Genomic DNA, 21498 nt, shown 5'->3' with positions numbered 1-21498 from the left:
CAGGGTAGAATTAACAGAGTCAATGATGGGTAGGATGTTAAGATCTGCAATGTTATCAACTGCAGCGGTAATTTCGACCCCAAGGTATGTTGTTCTGGACACGACTGGCGCTTCTGAAGGACCCATAGTTGTAGATTGAATAACCTGGGTCTTAGAAACATTAAGTTTATAGCCCGACAGCTGGCCATATTGTTTTGCTAGGTATTCAATTGCTGGAAAAGTGGAGGCCATATTACTAGTCAAGACTAAAATGTCGTCCGCATACGCCAACAACTTGCCTAGTACCCCTACCAATGCTAAGAGGTCTAGATGATTGACCTGAAATTGAAATGGTTGCCTCTGGATTGATATAAAGTGATTGAAATGCCTGTAAAAACGCAGAGCTGAACTCTTTCCACAGAAAGACTGCCCAAAGGAACCCCCAGGCGACCCTGTCGAACAAAGACAAAACACAATATTTAAAACAAGGGTCCAAGGGCAGGTTTAATGCCCCAACACTAGATACAAGCCCCTACTAATAACATCAACAACAACAAGTATCTAGGGGTCAAAGAAGTAAGAAAGAAAAGTAAGAAAAAAGACTCAACTCACAAAAATGTCAATGACATAGCCAAATATTAGTTTCTAGGAAGTGGAAACCCAAGTGATCAATTATGCATGACTAAGTACACATGGGCAGACAAAAGTGGGCAAAAAAACCTCAAGGGCAGGTGAAGTTTTCCCATCAGTTCCCAATCTGTTCCACCCTTTTTTACATCATCTGGGTTCTCCTTACCCAGGAGACAGTGTGTCCACAGTCTAATGATGTAATTGAGGCTGTGAAGACCCAGTGGCTAGTGTTTTGATAAATGGGTAGTGCAGATATTAAATAGATGTAATTAGGCAACTGGAAAAGCAGCACTTCCTAGAAACTAATATTTGGCTATGTCGTTGAAATTTTTGTGGGTTGAGTCTTTTTTCTTACTTTTTTTTCGTACTTCTTTGACCCCTAGACCCTGTCGAACGCCTTTTCGGCGTCCAACAGGATCGTTCCACAGGGAGATTTTGTAACTTGGGCCCAGTCCAGAAGTGCGATTACGCGGCGAATATGATCAGCCGTGTCTCGCACTGGAATGAAACCATGTTGTTACAGTGCGACTAGAGGAGAGATCGACAAGGCCAGTCTGGTAGCTAAAATTTTGGAGTAGATCTTGTATTAATTAAGTAAATCGGACGGAACGATGAGGGGTCCAATTCCGACTTTCCTTTCTTTTTAAAGAGGATAATTGTTGTTTGGCACCAGGAATTCGGTATAAGACCACACTGGGCACCACATAATACCTTTAGAAATTCATGTCTAATCACAGATCGAAAACAACTGTAAAATTCCAAATGAATAAGATCTGGGCCGGCAGCTTTACCTTCCCATTCTATAGGAGCAGAGAGAAGTTCATTCTGCTGTTTGGTAACCTGGGCGGTGTTGAGACCCTGAAGATAGGTCCAGACTACAAATTCAAAACCTGGGTCCCTCACTTCCTCAGTGTACCGAGAACTATAAAACTGGTAAAAAAAACCTCCATAACCCCCTCTGATGTATCCTGAATAAAGCCTTGGAAGTCTTTGATCCTAATAATACCATTAGCTAGCCCTCGCTGTTGGAGACATATGGCCAACACCCTACCTGATTTCTCCCCATACTCAAACATCGTGGAGCGGAACTGCAAATGCTTAGCGGCTAGGTCCTGACCAAAGAACTCCAACAAAGAGGCCCTAACTTTAGCGACCTGTAACTGGCTTTGAGAGATATTGCGGCCCTCCTTAATTGCGGTTACTAGCTGAACCTCTGCTGCTCCCAATTCCTCAATCCGCCTCTTAATTTGATCTCAAATAGATCGCTGCCGAAAGAATGAGAAGCTCTTCGTTTAACCCCGAATCGCCGCCTTTAGCGTATCCCATATAATGGAGCAGGGGGCGGTGTCCCTATTAAAGTCCAGAAATTCTAAAATCCAATTGTTCATATGATCAATAGCTCTAATAGTAACTTTCTCGCGAATGTCCAAGCCCTGGGCGGTTTTACAGTGTGTGGCAAAGGGCAGTCTAAAATCAGCGGATTGTGGTCAGACAGAATCCTAGGCGGGGCTGAAATGAAGGTATCGGCTACCAATTGATCAGACATAAAGCAATAGTCTAGGCGGACCATTTTATTGTGGGGGGCAGAAAAATAAGTATAGCCATCTAGATGCTTATTATTGTGGAACCAGAGGTCTATGAGACCATGCTCTTGGACCAATGCTTGGAGTGCCCTAAAGACTCTAGGTTTCTTACCATCGTAGTTCTGGCCCCCAGCGAAGTTGAAATTGGCAGGCAAGTTAATATTAAGGTCCACACAAAACAAATAGGGTGAGGCCAAAGGGCCAGCTCTACATTTAAATGATGTAGGACTGATGGATCATCTAGATTAGAGGCATATACAGTGCATATCGTTATGGATACACTGTTGATTAATAAACTCAGAGATCACCCATCTCCCACCATTATCTTGAATGGTTTTCCTACATAAGCCAATGCCACGTCTTAGTAAAATTGCAACCCCTCTGATCATGGAGGTATGGGAAGAGCATCCAACAAGATCAAACCCGGGGATTTTCAGACAGCTACGATTACCCCATGGGAAATGGGTTTCCTGCAAGCACAATACCTCCAAATGAAAGGCCTGATCAACCCGGGAAAACAGTGCCCTTTTCTTACCATTATTCAGCCCACAAATATTCCAGGAGCCTATGCGTATTTTACCCTGGACCATTCAAATAGAGAAAGGAGAGCCCAAGCCGAGAAGGACCTAATCTGATTAACACAAACTGACCAATTAGAAACAACAGAGTATCGTCACATCCCCCAAAACCTGAGGATATCGTGTTGATGTCATTATTCACCAATAAATCGTGGTTACAGTGTATATTCAAGCTTTTTTTTGGTTTTACTCCCCTAACCCCCAACCCACCCACCCCCCCTTCCACCACCACCCCACCCCCCCTTCCACCACCACCCCACCCCCCTTCCACCACCACCCCACCCGAAACACCCTCCTGAACTGTACCCACCCTGAACCCACGCCCCTGTGAACCCCTCCCCCCACCACCCCCTACATAGGGCACCAGGACCTAAGTCCTTGTGATGGAGGAGCTGTCCCATAGCGCAACTCCCCCGGTGACCTCACCACCATAGTCGTTCGGGAGGGTACAATCTTATAAGAGAAGAGTGGAAAAAACCTCTTATCCCCTAAAAAACCTGAGCGGACGCGCTATCATCCAGGGGTGATATTTGCATGTTAGTGCTTTCTCTGGTTTCGCTGGTAAAAACAGAACTGCTTTTTACCTGATTGTGTGAAAGTGTGTGTGCACTCCCCGGTCCACTGCGAGCGTTGCTCGTTTGTTGTAGAGGGAGAATCTTTTATTTTTTTTATAACGTCATTGCTGGTATTTCCTATCCACTTCCGGCGGAAGCAGGTTGGCGCTCAAGTGCCCCAACCACCCTCATTTAAGGGTTGCTTAGGGCGACGCACAGCGGACGTGCCTGGCGGCGTGCTGAAGGCGCGCTAAAGGCAAGCTCGTCTGCGCCCATCCGCGCCACGTTAACACCAGACGCCAGGACCCCATGTTGGGTCATCACTGATTCTAAGTCAGGTAAAATTGAGAACTACTCCAGACAGATATTACTGTACTTGAGTAAAAATAGCAGCTTGTGTTGTCAATTCAACCTCCCACCAGTAGTGGAAGGCCCCTTTTCGTGCAGATACTGCCAATATCAGAGTAACATGGCCAATTTAACTCAAACTTGGCTTACAATCGGACCATCCCCCACCAAAACTCTGAACCTGCATTGACGCTGCATTGACGCTCTGCGAGGGGGCTCGCAGCTTACCTGGACATCGCCGCTCACCGGATTTACTGGGCATTTGGGCACAGCTGGGCTCCTGACGCTGTGGTCTCCCCCAACGGCGAGCTGCTGACATCGCTCGGCCGCGGAGCGGGGTTGAGACTACAGCTCCCAGCCTGCCCTGGGAGATCGCCGCCCACTTCCTGCTTTGCGCAAACGGAGGCGCATAAAAACAGACAGCTTCCTCCGCAACGCGGACGCGCGCGGGCGGCACCGGGCGGAGCCCGGGCAGATGGCGGGCCGTCTGTGGCCGTCCGTGGTCGACTGTGGTCGGGCGGGCCACCCCCCTAAGATCTGCTCAAAAGTACGTACTACATTCAGGCACTAACATGGGTGATTTCACTGATACTACTACTCATATTGACATATCATCCCAGGGCGCTGATACCTCCGTCTCTCTAATCACATCCTTTGAAACCTTGATCGAGACTGCTTTTAATGAAATAGTAGAGACTGAGAGGAGGTTCTCTATGGGCTCTTTCGCCACTAACAACATACCGAGCGCTACTAACTGTGTAAACGGGAATACACATATTATCCCTGAGGTTACTGTGGTTAAGTCTTTACAACCGTCTGTTAATGTGCCCATTGTTGTGGAAGACGAAAATACTGTTACCTACATAGCTGCAGATTCGGCCCCTTTAACAACTGCTGCTGTTAGCCTACAGTCGGTACCTTTATTAACACCGTCGGTACCGACACAAGTAGAAACTATCCAAATCAATACAACTGTTCCCCAGGGTGATGTTATCACTTTGGATATCACAGACTCCAGTAATAACAAATTGGGAGGGGAAAAAAGAAAAAGAGGCACTACCAAACAAAGCGCCAATAAAAGGAAACAACCTTTATTGAATAAAAGTCAGCCCACCCCCCAAAGCCTGTGGAACAAACAAAAATCCATGGGGGCGGTATCTGTTCCTATGGAAGACAAAGACCCAGTTGATACAGATAGCATTTCCCCTTCACCCATCATTCAGCCCAGTGGCAATGGTAATACTATATGGACCCAAACAACATTAATGGGAGATAATTTCAATCTCTCCAAACAAAATGGGAACCTTATAGATACTATAGTGGACACTATTTTTAATCGATTGGAAAAACTTATGATCAACCAGTTTAATAATGTTTTTAAAAGACTGGACAGACTAGACAATCTGGTTAAAAACGATGTAGCCAAAAGGAAGGGGTCTATTATTCTGGATCAAATTAGAGCTGATCGTTTACTAAAAGACCTTGATTCCCTAAGCAGCACTTTGTCACTAAAAACACAGGACACTCGTATTATATTGGATGAGGGTACGAATAACCCGGGAACAACACCATCATCTTCTAACGTACCACCTACTATCCAACCCCGATGTGTTAATACAGGGGCTAAGTGTGCAAAAACTAGCAAAGTTACTAAAACTATCCCAACCCCTGCACCTAGGAAAACCACCCCCTTGGTAACTAATAATAAAAATACCATCAGTAAGGGTGACGGCTTCACCCAACCTACCACAGCAGCAACCTCAGCTGTGGACAACAACAAAGGTACTGATCAAGCTGGGTCTAATAAGCCTCGCAAACACGAAGGGCGCGTTCTACCCTTACACTTGCCACCGGATGCATGTCCGTTTGTCCTGGTTTTGGCAGGAGTACCGGTGCTGAGGGAGGATCAGGGGGAAACATGGGTACAACTACGAAATAAGTGCATAGACTGGCTAACCAAACACAAGGGGGTTGGATATGACATATCAAGAGAAATCATATCGGTTCGCAGGGTGCCCTGGATCGGACCATTACCTAAAGATAAGGACGGAGATTGCATAGTTCTTAACTTTAAAAATCCAGGCACCGTAAGGCATTTGCTCAACATAAATGGTAACTGTTCGGCCATTTCTACGGTTGCTACTATGCTACCTTTAAGTTATTTCTACAGACAACCCCCTATGCATTTTCAACCACCTTTTTTGCAATTCCATCCACCATCTAGGTATTTTCAGCCACCTGCTATGCAATTTCAGCCAGTAGCTTTCCCTTTTAATACATACAATAGATTTGCACCTTTGTCAGGTTTGGATATGTTAGATTGACCCTCTCCAACAAAGCAAGCTGACCCAGCTATTCCATCACCAATTCTGATGACCGGAAATCAGGAAGCCTCGCGTTCCTTGGCAGGGACTCCCGGAAGAGGCCAAACTATGAACAATAATCATGTGGATTCTGTCCTCTCTCTTGTAAGTTGGAATATAGCGGGTCTTAATTCCAAACTGAAAATTAAAGAATGGTTGGAGTGGGTCAACAATAACTGTGACATCTTGTTGCTTCAAGAGACTTGGTGTATAGCTAACCCCACAGTGGAGGGCTTTTGCTGTTATAACTTAAAGGCCTCCGCTTCATCCATGGGACGTCCCAGTGGGGGGCTATCAATTTGGTCTAAGATAAAACCCGGGGTACAAACCAAACAGATCCCAACACCAGGCAAATGTTTTATGGCTGTGAAATACATTAACAGGATGATTTTATGTATAATTAATTTTTATAATAACGATTTTGTTAACCATCCCAATGGAAACTTTTTGTCTTTATTTAACTTTATTGTTGACATCGTGGAGGGGAGGAAGTATGGGTCTTTTGACGGCATCTGTATTGGTGGTGATTTTAATGCTCATATGTTTCGCACTAGTGTCCCATGTCGCAATGGTGAAGAGCTTAAGAATTTATTAGCATCCCGTAACCTAGTTAATTCTATGGAAATTGCTGGAACTAATGCTGAAAATACATCTGCACCAACTTACATAGGTCAAGGCTGTGCTTCCACGATAGATTATATATTTCTTTGTTCTTCCCTGTGTGATATTATCCAAAAAGCTGAGGTCATCTGCTCTGCATATAGTGACCATTACCCACTTAGAATATATTTAGACAACCCTCAATCCATAAAGGCTGCTCTGAGAACTGAGAATGGGCCACAGAATCTGGTACTGTCTACCGATAGGCTAAAACTAATATGGAAAGGGGTGGATAATAAAGCTATCCTGGCTAAGGTAATTAAAAAGCATCCTCTGATAATAGAGACTTGCCTGTCGCTTGATAGTACTGGCGAAGTATTAACTGTTGCTTTCAGTAATCTATGTGGGGCTATTAAAAGGGAATCTTCCAAACCATTTAGGCCCAATATAGATCATAGCCCCCGCTGGTTTGACTCTGCGTGCTCAAAGGCCAACAGGGAATTGAGGGCAGTTTTACAACAAAATCCTAGGGATTTTAACCTAGTGAGAGAATTAAGATCTAAATATAAACTCGCCCTGCGGATAAGATCCGAGGCCTTAGTGGTTAACCATTGGGAGTCACTCACACGGACTGCCTCGCTAAAAGACACTGCGGGGTTTTGGAGAGAAGTCAAATCACTCAGGTCCTTTGGTTCAAACATCCAACCTATTAACTGTAACATAAATGGTGAGGTCTGGGTGGAGCATTTCTCCAAAATCTATACTGTAGCAGCCCCTATTATAGATTCTGCATCCTTATTAAATAACGCTAAACAACTGAACTTTCTAATATCCGAGGTGGAGGATGCAATCTTGGAGAGCGCCAGTAATAAAGCCCCTGGCCCTGATGGTCTATCTATTGACCAGATTAAATCGGAAGTCAATTTTTGGGCCCCTTTATTATGCAACCTATTCAACAATCTGTCCGACAGCTCAATCCCTGAATCCTGGTCAAACAGTGTCATCGTACCGATATTCAAGAAAGGTGACAGGTCTGATCCGGCCTGCTACCGTCCGATTTCACTGATCGACAACACACTAAAAGTCCTTGGCAGGGTACTATTTAAGAGGATAAGGGAATGGGCTGAGGATAATAATGTGCTTCATTGCAGCCAATTGGGGTTCAGAAGCCATGTGGGCACGGTTGAGCAGTGTCTCAACTTAAATCTGATCATGGCCAAATATATTATTGTTAAAAAATCCCCACTTTATTTAGGTTTTATGGATTTGAGTTCCGCTTTTGATTTTGTCAACCGTTCTAGGTTATGGTCACAATTGCTTGATTATGGTTTAGATGATGCATTAGTATATTTTCTTTCATATCTACATAGGGACCTTAAGGCAAGAGTACGCATTAACAATGATGGTGAACTATCTGATGATATTTTTATTAGAAGAGGCGTCCGACAGGGCTGTGTACTCGCCCCTTTGCTTTTCATTTTATATATTAATGGTTTGAGCCCTGCCCTGTGTAAGAATTCCAAGGACGTTCCAATTATTAATGGCTCCCCCATTACCACCCTACTTTATGCGGATGACGCAGTACTAATGGGGCGTACTCCTAATGCTTTGCGTTAATTAATTACAGGGTTTGTTGTTTTTATGTCGGATTTAGGTTTAAATACCAATTTTAAAAAATCGTTTATCATGAACTGTGGACCAAAAAGATACAACATTCTTTCAATTAAAAGTGGTGATAATGAATTAAAATGCACCAGCACTTTCCCCTATTTAGGGTTATTATTCTCCAATACTGGCTCATGGCAGCATCACACTGCCCACGCAAGAAATAAGATTGGTAAATCCATTAATTCAATCTTGTCCCTTCGTCAACCAAGAACGGCTGATGTGATTACGCCCCTGTTAAACATCTACCGTACCCAATGTCAGCCAACTGGGACATATGGAGCAGAAGTGTGGGGCTACTGCAACAGTCTGCCTTTGCAGCTGGAGGAAAATAGATTCTGCAGGAAGGTGTTGGGTGGCACCTCATGCGCGCCAACTTTCATTTGTCACCAAGAACTTATGTTGCCATATATAGCTGATTTCATTAGGTCAAGGCCCACGCTTTTTTGGATAAAATTATGGACAAATCCAGCGGCTTCCTTGACCCGCAGTATAATCGCAGATTGTCTATTACATGAACGATCCCATCTCATACCCTGGCTAAATGCAGTCAATACCAGCCTGTTGAGCGTGGGACTCGGCTCTTTGTTTAGCTCCCCAAATACCATTGTCCCTGCTCATAAGAATATTGTTAAACGGGCACTGTTTGAAATATATAAAGAGGAACGTATGAGAACTGTGCTAATGAAACCTGCTATTATTAAATATCTTCCACTAACTGAGACAGGAAACGATAATTTAAATAAACCTTACAAACCCTGTAGATATTTGTCGAAACCAATAGGAAGATGGAACCGGAGCCTTCTATTTAGGTTCCGAGATGGTAGTATTGTAAATTTATTGAGTTTTCCACTTGGCTATAATAAGAATCTAGAAGAACTTGACTGTCCATGTTCTGCCGGAGGGAAACAAAGTTTATTGCATTACTTTATTTTCTGTGGCCACTATAAACTGTATATCCATCACTATTTAATGCCGATATTTAGAAAATACAATTTGAGAGATTTTAAATTGGCATTCAAATTTTTGCAAATGTTACCAACTGATGATATTATATACACTATAAGCTGCTTCATAAAAGCCTGTGTGAAATCGAGGGCAAGTATGGAACATGCATAATGGTCTATGTACGCATAATGCACTTTAAATCTAAAATACAACCAGTATAGATGACTAATTATATGTACGGAATCAATGACTATTTGAAGTATTTCGGGGTTCCCAAGGCCTACACGCTCCAGAGATTACCCACTTTCACACAAGAACTGTTGGCACGGAAACTGTAAAATGCAAAGAACAAGTTTATTAAGACCCCATGGGGTGGTGGTACACTCAAACAGCACCCTTCGGTAATGCAAGAGGTATCACACCGAACACCGGTGTGACCCCGTTTATATACAAGTTTGGGGCAATAAAAGATAGGCGGCACAAGTTAAGACACAGTTTTAGAGACATATATGGTCATGTTTTGGAATACTGCCAGCTCATTGGAGAGGTTCAAACCCACTGGTCAGTTAGCGGCACATTCCTGAAGGTTTACGGGTCAGTGAGAACTGCGCATGTGTAGCTTGACCAGTACTAAAAATAGCCTGTTGCTGGGCAGATGAGAGTGGTCAGTGGAACGGACAAAGGACTAAAGGGCACGTCGGCCACGAGGCCGCTCATGGTCTAAGATGGCCGCTGCAACATTCAAAATGGCGTTTATCGTATATAGCCAAGTTAAGGAGGACAACGTGTAGGTTCAGCTAATCGCTAATCCAAGCGGGCCAATTACGACAGACGACCCTTTTAGCGTTTAGCTGAATCTACCTCATAATGAACATAGTCTGGATGTTCGTCCTCGATGTCTATCAACATAATTTGTGTCACCTCTTTGTGTAGCATTATTTTGTCATGGGCAAGAGCTCGCCTCGATGGTAAGCAAGCTGATAGACACATTGAACATAAGGCAGGGCCACATTGGATACACAAGCATATAAAGAACATTGCTCCCACAAGTATGCAGAGAATTGTCAACAGTTTCCAGCCCCAAGTTGCAATCATGGACCAGAACCATCCAGAAAGTGTCCAAGTTCCATTGTCCGGGTGTATTTCGGCAGCTATCTTATGCAGCTTGGAAATCGCATCATACACAGATGGAGAATTATCAGGCACGTAAACACAACAGCTGCTTCCGATGATTCTACATGCCCCCCCACGATCAGCCAAAACAACATCCAGCACCATCCTGTTTTGGAGGGTGACAATTCTGGAAATCTGCAGTTCTTCGGTAATATTCCCCAGGGCAATAGCAGTGTCATTCGCAACAGCCTCGACAACGCGAGTCAGCCGTCTGATTTTCCGGCTGTTCAATGCAGCCCCCACAAAGGAGAATAGTCCCAGATTGAAATCCACATACTGTTGTAATGCAGTGTCCGTTTGATCAATGTCCTCTAAAGCAACAGTTCGCTTAACTCTGTTCAAAACAAAATCGTGGTACAGAGTATAGTCGTTGTGATACATCGGAGGGGCAATGAATACAGGAGGTAGCACAAACGATACATAACATGTGCCCAACCACCCCACTGGAAGCTGATGGTACCCCTTCGTTCCACAGATGAAGTAGGTGTTTCGAGATGCAACAAATGAAATGCCATTCGGGCTATCAAACGTGAGAGTAATATTACATTCACTTTTCCCCACTGCAATCGTGCCCTTGTTTCTGATGCATAAATCGGCTTTGGTGGCAATGACATTTATGACATGAGCACTGGATACATTCACGTTTCGCTGATTGCTATATATTCGTGGAGCAGACACATTATCAGGCCTGTATTCTTCCCATTCAAAACGTGTACCCTCTGCCCGTGGAAACCCATCCTTGTCATGGGGACATTCTTTATTTAGACGAAAAAGCACCCCCCCTTTTGTTGGCCATCTCAAAGTAAAGAGGAGAGTGTACCAGGCATTGCAAGACCCATTGTGCGAAAACGGGAGCGGAATAAGTGGGGTGCCCCCTCTCTTCTGGTGCCCAGGCAACATTCCACACACCCAGCAGTTAGAGGTATTGGTCATGTTATGCGTGTGGTGAAGAATCTGAATGAAGCTGTTATTTAAATACGTTTGACGATGGCGTTCTTCATGAAAGGGCAATGTAAAATGGAAATGTTCAGACGGTGCCGGGGTAGTCGGCAGCAAATGTTCACGTACAGGCACCACAAGTTCGACTACCCAGGCTATAACAGCTATCACCACAATGGTTAGAACAAAAAGAAAGGCACCCAATAGTTTCTTGTCACGAGATGCCGTTGATGCCATAGTCCAAGGAAGTCTGTGCAAAGTCTCAAATGACACAAATTGTTCACAAGTTTTCACAAATAGTCTCAGATACACGTACGTGTATACCTAAAAAAAAAAATGCGGTGCTGAACTCCGAGGTAGCCGTTGTTTTCTTCTCCGGGCCAAGACGGGTGTCGCTACTCTGGCAGAACTGATACCCCCCCCTTGGAATTCCCGGTTTCCGTTTCACAAACCTGGAGCGGTTACCAACCAGTCTAAAAAAGGAACAAAAAATTCTCTTTATCGCGGTCGTAGATTGTAGCGCTCTCTTCCAGCAGCAGATTGGTCCGGGAAGGCTCCCTCTACTTCGGCCGACGTCACAGCTGGGCTCTTTTCTTTCTCCAAGATCTCTTTATAATCAGTCAGCACAGCAGGAGTCACCAGATCCGGAGAGACTCGGCAACAATGTGTCGAATGCACCCACCGTTTCCTGTTGGTCACTCGTACGGCGGTGCGGGTCGCCAGAAGGACCTGCTCGGGGCCCTTCCACCTGGGTTCCAGACTGCTTGCTCTTTCAAACGAACGGATCATCACATGATCCCCAGGACGAAGATCGTGGCCCTCTCCAGTAGAGTTGTCAGGGAGCGCTTCTCGAACCTGTTGATGAATGGAGAGCAAATCATTTGTTAATCGTGCCAAATAATCATTCATCATAACACAAGGCACATCATGTATTAATCGCGGCTTGGGCACCCCCCAGATATTCATTGGGCGGCCAAACACCACCTCATAGGGCGTAAGGCCAGTTCGTGAGTGGGGTACTGATCTGAGAGATAGTAGTGCTAACGGCAATGCGTCTGGCCACTTCAACGATGTAGACGCCACTATTTTGGCCAGCTTAAGCTTCAAGGTGGCATTGTACCGTTCGACCAAACCTGCTGACTGAGGGTGGAATACAGCGTGGAACTTTTGCTGAATCCCCAATCCCTTCAGTACATATTCCACAATCTTTCCAACAAAATGGGGCCCATTATCGCTCCACAGAAATTTGCAAACTCCAAAGCGAGGAAAGAACTCCTTAAGCAACACCTTAGCTGTTGTCAAAGCTGTATTGTCTTTCGTGGGGTAGGCCTCAACCCATTTGCTAAAAGCACACACCACCACTAGGACGTACTTCAGGTTGTTGCAGCGCTCGAGTTGGATGTAATCCATTTGAAGCACTTCAAACGGTGCTGAAGGTGGAACGAACCCTCCTTTCGGAGTATGGGTCCCCTTCCCAGGATTGTGTTGCAAGCATACCAGGCAGGTCTGCACTACTCTCTTTGCAGTATTCGCAATCTCAGAATGTTCCCAAACTCGTGTTAAAAGCCGGGTGATTGCAAGAGCTCCGACATGGGCCAGTCCATGAGTCATCTGGACCATCGCCTGTAAATAAGCCGCAGGCAATTTCCACTTCTCCATGTCTTTGCTTCTCCAACAACCTTCGTCATCTAGCACCCCATCTGCTGCCCAAGCCGCAAGCTCAGATTCTGTAGCTGATTTTTGAATATCCCGTATCTCTGCTCTAGCATCACTCCATCTCTCTGCCTGTGATTGTACCACGTACATAGGGGAACTAGTTCGGGACATAGCCGTTTGCCTTGCTATGCTGTCTGCAAAGGCATTTCCTTGACCCACTTTATCCGTGATCTTCTTATGGGCACTGCACTTCACTATCGCTACTTTCTTGGGACAAAGCAACGCGTTTAGGAGATCACGCACTAACTCTCCGTGCATAATGTGCTCTCCGTGTGATGTCAGAAACCCACGTTCCCTCCAGAGAAGTCCGAAGTCATGGGCCACTCCAAAGGCATACCGGCTGTCTGTGTATATGTTCACACATAGGCCAGCACTCAATTCGCAGGCTCTTGTTAAAGCTATCAGCTCTGCTGCCTGAGCCGATTTTTGTGGTATTCTAGCTGTTTCAACCACCGTCTTAAGAGTCGTGATCGCATATGCTGCGGAAGTCGTACCATCTGGTAGCCTCAAACACGATCCATCAACCCACAGTTCCCCATCCACATCAGGAAGTGGCACATCCTGTAAGTCAACACGACCCTTTGTCTGTTCCTCAGTCAGGAAAACACAGTCATGATGTTTTTCTTCCTGACCCTCCTCAGCCGGATAGGGCAATAAAGTCGCGGGGTTCAAAGTAGCGCATCTTTTTAATGTTATGTGTGGCGCTAAGAGTGTCAGCTCATATCCTGTAAGTCGTGCGCTCGTGAGGTATTGGGTCTTTGTTTGGTTTAACAGGGCATCTACTGCGTGAGGAACTAACACCAACAGCTTGTGTGATAACACTATGCCCTCACTCTGTCATATGGCTACTGCTGTTGCCGCTACCGCTCGAAAACACCCAGGCAACCCTCGTGCTACAGGATCCAAAATGGCAGAGAAGTATGCACATGGTCTCTGCTTATCCCCGTGTAACTGCACTAACACTGACAGCGCGCACCCATCATTCTCGTGCACGTACAATGTGAAAAGTTTCGTGTAATCTGGTGTTCCTAGCACGGGTGCAGAACAAAGGGCCTGTCTCAACTGCTCAAAGGCTTTCTGACATTCGTCTGTCCACTCAAGAGGCATCGGTGTAGTTTTGGACAATAATGCTAGCAGAGGTTTTATGATATGTGAGAAACCCATAATCCATTGTCTACAAAAAGATGTCAACCCTATAAAAGCACGCACATCTCTCTGCGTGCGGGGGACTGGTGTGTCTAAAATTGCTTGAATTCGATCAGATGTTAATGCCCTCCCCTCCTTAGACAACAGATGACCGAGGTAGGTCACCTGGGGTCTACAGTATTGAAGCTTTTTCTTGGAGACCTTGTGATTGTTTTGTGCCAAAAAGGAAAGCAACGCAAGCGTACTCTGTTCACATTGTGCATAGGAGTCGGCGGCGAGCAGAAGGTCATCCACGTACTGGATGAGTGCCACACCAGGCTGCAATTTAAAGGAATCTAGTTGACGTTTCAAAGCCTGGCTGTAGATGCTAGGGCTCTCAGTATAGCCTTGGGGAACACGACAAAATCTATACGATTTATTATTGAGCGTAAAACCAAACAGATATCTGCTATCTGGGTGAACAGGGATAGAAAAGAACGCATTCTTTAGATCGATAACGCTAAAAGTGGTGGCTGTCGGTGGAACCAAAGTAAGCAAAGTCGTGATATCAGACACCACTGGGTATTGGGGAATGACAATTTTATTTATTTCACGCAAATCAATAATAAATCGATAGATCTTGCCATCTGAGTCTCTCTTAAGAATCGGTAGAATAGGGCTGTTACAAACATTATAAGGGACCTCCTCCACCACCCCTGCAGAAATCAAATCCTGAACAATATGCGTCAGTGCAATTTCACCTTCCTTCGAGATCTTATACTGTGGCACTCGTGGTAGAGGGGCCCCCTCCTTAACAGTAATGTGTATTGGTGGAATGCGCATCTCTCCCACATCCGTATCTGATGTCGCCCACAACGTGTGCGGCAGAGAGGCCAAAGCGGGAATATCTAAAATGACACAAAATCTGTCAGGGTCAGGGCAATCATCAGGGTCAGGGTAGTTGTCATTCAGAATAACCCGCACTCCCTCTGGAGCGCAGCGTATTGTTGCTCGAAAATATTTAAGCAAGTCAATGCCCAAGATATTATCTGGGGTATGGGGCGATAACAAAAATTGGCCAAAACTAAAGTATTTGTCAATGCATAGTGCAAGGGGCTTGGACAATGGGCTGGGGGAGGGTGTGCCATCAAACCCTACACACGTAATCATTTCGCCAGACAGGGGAGCCCTCGGAACCAAGTTTTTCGACAGAGCGCTACGAGTAGCTCCAGTGTCGACAAGAAATTGATCAGTAGAACCCAAAATACCCGCTGTTACATATGGACCTTGCTGATCTACTGGCACTTCAACTGATTCCTTACCCCATCCTACGCAATCCTATGCATGCACATAATCCTGATGTTCCACATTCTCTCCTTCCAAAATCTGGTATTGGTTCCGTCTATCAAACGTATTTCGTTCGTCCTGGCCACGGCCCCTCTCCTCAACCTGTCTACGATCACCTCCGCCACCTCTCATTCCAGTATAACCTCCTCTTGACCTTCCACTACCTCGCCCACGCTGACTACGCTGTTCACGAAGTACCGGACAATCGTCGGCCCAATGCCCAAACTCCTTACAATAAGCACACTGATCCTCCGCAATGTCCGTACGACCATACGATGCGTTACCTCCACCTCGTCTACCTCTCTCGTTCCCTCTACCCTGTGTTCCCCGAACCTGCGCCAACATCACCTTCGTTTTCAATTCCTTCGTCTTTTTCTCTACACTTTCTTTAGCCTCCACTTCCTGCCGCTCATAATACTGAGCCATAGTTAACAAGGACGCAGGGGTCGCCGTGGCCCAGGAACTCTCACTCGACTTCAATCGCTTTGCAATCTCTGGTAGGAGATTAGCCACATACTTATCTACAAACAAATGCCGACCCGTATCGTCAGTTAAAGATTGACCACTGTAATCATGAAATGCCTCCTCGAAGCGTGTAAAGAAATCTGAGACTGTTTCATCTGGTTTCTGCTTGCACGACGTTAACATGGTCCAATCTATCTTTTTGGCAGGAACGAGCGTTTTCAATTTATGCAAAATAGCTGCCGGAAGATCTAGAATTAGCTGACAAGGCTTACATGCTGGTTCTCTATCTAAGTCTGCAGCATTTATCTCTTTCCAGGTCCCCCCCAAAATCGTTTCGTCATTAGTTTTACGAATTTGCCTCCACATATCAGGTGGTAAAATTAGCCCAAAAAACAAATCTATATCTACAAGAGTCATCACACAAGACGATATAGCCCCCTCCACCCCCTCATAGAATGCCGCTGGGTTCTTTCGGAGATCAGGTAAAGAGTTTTTCAGTGCCATAACATCTGCCCTATTCCATGGCGTATATACCCAATTGTACACAAAATACCCTTTCGCATCCTTCGACAACTTATCATCATCCGTACCTTCCCCTTTTGGTGGAACATACAAAGGCGCGGCTTCACGCATAGGCATAACATGCAACGCAGAATTCTTATCTGAACCACGAAGAGAACACTCCTTAGCCGCCTCATCATTTCCCGGCTCACATTCCTTTTGCCTCCGTTTCCGTTCCTGTCGCAAATGGGTTGTCTCATCCCGCAGCGCGATCAAGTGCTTGAATAGGTCGTCAACATCTGAAAGATCAAAATCGCCTTTAGCTAAATTTTCACGGTACACTGACAACACTTTTGGCTCTAACGTATCAGAAAGATCTCGATATGCGCTTACAACCTCATCAGCCAGGGAAGACAGAAAATACATTACTTCAAGATCCGTCCACCCTTTTTTCTCTGATATCAATTGATCCTGAGTAACACTATGCTTATTCACTTTGCGAGCCCAACTACGTAAATGAGCGGACCTCTCCGCAGTAAACCTGAGAGCCGATACCCCCTTCTTGCCCAACTTATCCCGTCCGTCATCATCAGAATCCACAGCTGGAGCCGTCGGCGTAACGTACGGAGGCGGTGACCGATCTAACAAAGAGAAATCATCAATTTCATTATTAAGGACAGGATAAAGTGGTCGGCGAATAGGAAATTGACCAGTCGTTTGCAATTTACGCTCCCGTTCCTCCCTTTCTTTCTTCTCCTGAGCCTCCTTCTCCTCCAGCTGTAAAGCCTTATCCCGAGCAGCCTTGCGCTGCTCTTTGTCCGCCAAGGCAACCTCACGCTTCATTCGTTCACGCGCCGCTTTCTCCCACATTCGCACACAATCAAACATGTTTTGTCTAGACCTGCGTTGAAACATACATTGCTCTACAAATTGGATTTTACTCAAATCGTACGACCCGTGTAGGGGCCATTGCAATTCGGGATCGGCCTTAGTGTACTTATGCCATAATTTACCGTACATAATAGGGGGGAGGCCAAACTTAATATACATTTCCCTATTTGGAGTCCCCTCTGGGGGAGCCGGCTGTGATTCCGCTAACCTAATTGAGGTACCATCTCCTAAACAACACATTCCTCGAAGTGTGCTAAAAACAGGCATGTTCGAAAAAGTATCACGAAAGCGTGACACCAGACAAAATGGCACTTACAGTTCTCCACACGATTGTGCCGCTCAAAGGAAAAAACAAGGTTAGAGAAACATCTCTACATGCCTGCCTATGTGAAGTGCACTACACATATAAGTTCAAAGATCACAAATTCAAAATGTTAGCTAACTCAAATCAAAGTTCATAGAATTCGGCAAGCGTCCTCACCGATCACAAAGCACAGATTTTCAGTAAGCGTCCGAAGACTACCTTACCGAACACAAATCTTAGGACTTCAGTAAGCGTCCGAAGACTACCTTACCGAACACAAAGCTTACCAAATACTCAAATGTCCAGGTTCCAACTGCCAAGGTCTTGTAAGCCAAATCAGCCAAACGGCACTCTCTCAGTGATGCGGACACTTCGAAAACTCAGTCGGAGACCGGCGCCACCTGGAAGGTCAGATCGGAAGGAAAGGAAAAAACACCGTGGCAGCCAAGACTCGGGTCACTCGTGGCAGCGCGCGCCCATGGCGGATTTCCAAGCCTTCGTCACGACCTCTCCTTCGGGCATCCGAGTCGCCGATGAGTCCCTTCGTGGTCGCCAATTGAAGTATTTCGGGGTTCCCAAGGCCTACACGCTCCAGAGATTACCCACTTTCACACAAGAACTGTTGGCACGGAAACTGTAAAATGCAAAGAACAAGTTTATTAAGACCCCATGGGGTGGTGGTACACTCAAACAGCACCCTTCGGTAATGCAAGAGGTATCACACCGAACACCGGTGTGACCCCGTTTATATACAAGTTTGGGGCAATAAAAGATAGGCGGCACAAGTTAAGACACAGTTTTAGAGACATATATGGTCATGTTTTGGAATACTGCCAGCTCATTGGAGAGGTTCAAACCCACTGGTCAGTTAGCGGCACATTCCTGAAGGTTTACGGGTCAGTGAGAACTGCGCATGTGTAGCTTGACCAGTACTAAAAATAGCCTGTTGCTGGGCAGATGAGAGTGGTCAGTGGAACGGACAAAGGACTAAAGGGCACGTCGGCCACGAGGCCGCTCATGGTCTAAGATGGCCGCTGCAACATTCAAAATGGCGTTTATCGTATATAGCCAAGTTAAGGAGGACAACGTGTAGGTTCAGCTAATCGCTAATCCAAGCGGGCCAATTACGACATATTGGCATTGGCTAAACAGAAATTCATGAATGCATTTTCTAATTGTATAACGTTTTATATTTTCTGTATCATGCACTTTATGCAACATGCTGCTTATGCCCAATTGGGTTGTTTTTAACTTTTTTATGTGTTTTTAATGCATTTTAAAATGTTTCATTCTGTATGTACTTTTATGGATTTATTATAATCCGAATAAAGATCATTCCAATTCCAATTCCAATAAGTTTCCCTATTAGACAAAGCGCGCCCCCTTGTTAGGTGGGACACACTTTCAATCAATCAATCAATCATAGCATTTGTATAGCGCACTACTCACCCGGAGGGTCTCAAGGCGCTTGGGGGAAGGGGGGTCTGCTATTGCTCGAACAGCCAGGTCTTGAGTTGTCTCCTGAAGGCGAGATGGTCCTGGGTCAGCCGAAGGTGGGTGTGGAGGTAGTTCCATGTCTTGGCTGCCAGGTAGGAGAAGGATCTTCCTCCGACGGTGGATTTCCGAAATCGTGAGATGGAGGCGAGGGCGAGGCTGGCGGATCGGAGCTGGCGGGTGGGTGTGTAGAATGTGAGGCGGCTGTTGAGGTACTTCGGGCCCGTGTCGTGGAGAGCCTTGTGTGCGTGGGTGAGGAGTCTGAACGTGATCCTCTTGGGGAGCCAGAGCAGGTCTCTCAGGTGGGCAGAGGAGAGGGATGTCCAGAATGAGTCGTGCAGAGGCATTCTGTATGCGCTGGAGTCTTTTTTGGAGTTTGGCTGTGGTTCCAGCATAGAGGGTGTTCCCGTAGTCCAGACGGCTGGTGACGAGGCCTGGGTGGCCGTCTTCCTGGTTTCGGTGGGGATCCATCGGAAGATCTTTCGGAGCATGCGCAGGGTGTTGAAGCAGGATGACGAGACGGCGTTGACTTGCTTGGTCATCATGAGGGAGGAGTCCAGGATGAAGCCCAGGTTGCGTGCGTGGTCCGTTGGCTTGGATGCGGTGCCCAGTGCAGGGGGCCACCAGGAGTTGTCCCAGGCCGAGGGAGATGGACAGAGGATGAGGACTTCTGTCTTGTTAGAGTTCAGTTTCAGACGGCTGATCTTCATCCATTCTGCGACGTCTTTCATTCCTTCCTGGAGGTTGGCTTTGGCTGTGGCGGGTTCGTTGGTGAGGGAGAGGATCAGCTGGGTGTCGTCGGCGTAGGAGATGATGTTGAGGTTGTGTTGGCGAGCGATGGCTGCGAGGGGGCTCATGTAGACGTTGAAGAGGGTGGGGCTGAGAGAGGATCCTTGCGGAACGACTCAGATGACTTCGGTGGCCGCGGATCGGAACGGGGGTAGGCGGACTCTCTGGGTTCTTCCGGCGAAGAACGAGATGATCCACTAAAGTGCCGCTCCTTGGATTCCGGTGTTGCTGAGGCGCTGTATCAGGGTGCGGTGGCATACGGTGTCGAAGGCTGCTGAGAGGTCCAGGAGGATGAGAGCAGCAGTTTCCCCGTTGTCGAGCAGGGACCTGATGTCGTCGGTGGCTGCGATGAGGGCGGTCTCGGTGCTGTGGTTTGCTCGGAAACCGGACTGTGAGAAGTTGAGGGATCCGTTGGTTTCGAGGAAGGCGGAGAGTTGCTGTTGACGGTCTTCTCGATGACTTTGGCTGGGAAGGGGAAGAGCGAGATGGGGCGGTGGGTTTCTTCAGGAGGGCGCACAGCTCGGCATGTTTCCAGCTCTCCGGGAAGGTGGCGGATGCAAAGGAGCTGTTGATGATGTTCCGTAGTTGGACCTGGGCGTTCTAACGGAAACCTGGCTTAAACCCCTTTCTACGCCCTCTATTGCTTTGGCCATGCCAGATGGTTATAAGTTTATTAGAATGGATAGGCCAGCCAAGAAGGGGGGAGGGATTGCTATTATGCATAAGGATGACAATAAAGTCTGTGTTTTAGACAAACTTTGTGACCCAAAAATAGAAGTTCTTGTTTTTCGAATTGACTTGTCAGCTCAAGCCAGTTGGAAGGGGGCCTTGGTCTATCGCCCCCGGCCCTTTGATAGATTTTTGAGATATACTGATTGAACTCACAGCCCCTCATGTACTTGCCAGCACCAACTTCCTACTATTAGGCGACTTTAATATCCACAGTGAATGTTCTAACAACATGGAGTCATCAGCCTTCTTGAGCGATCCTGCACAGTTGGGCCTAAAAAAATGGAATGATGGCCCCATCCATACGGCGGGTCACACATTGGATATTATCCTTTCTAACTCCCCTAACATACACTGTGAGACACCTGAGCAACTTACATGGACGGACCATGCTTCAATCGAGTTTTCGATTAAAACCTGTAAAATATAACATAGGGACCAATATCAAGATAACAGTAGGACCCGTAGGCATTGGCAGAAGATTGCCCCTGAAAACATACAAGCTTCCCTGAAAGTACATTGGAAGAAACTCTATGATAACTTAGAAGAAGCACTTATTAACCATAATTTAGCACTAACTCAAACCATAGACTATCTTGCTCCAGCGAAATGTTCTTCTATACATCCAAAACGCCAGCAAGCTATTTGGTATACACCTTACCTACTCTCATTGAAAAAACTCTGTAGGGGGGGTGTGGCTTGGACGCCGAGGGTAATGGCGGCGTGAGCGCGGAGCTCCGCACCTACTCCCCACGTTTATCCTGACGAGCCGAGTTG

The sequence above is a fragment of the Lissotriton vulgaris genome, chromosome 5 (assembly GCF_964263255.1).
Source record: "Lissotriton vulgaris chromosome 5, aLisVul1.2, whole genome shotgun sequence".
In the NCBI taxonomy this organism is placed as follows: Eukaryota; Metazoa; Chordata; class Amphibia; order Caudata; family Salamandridae; genus Lissotriton; species Lissotriton vulgaris.
This window is presented reverse-complemented; position numbering follows the sequence as displayed.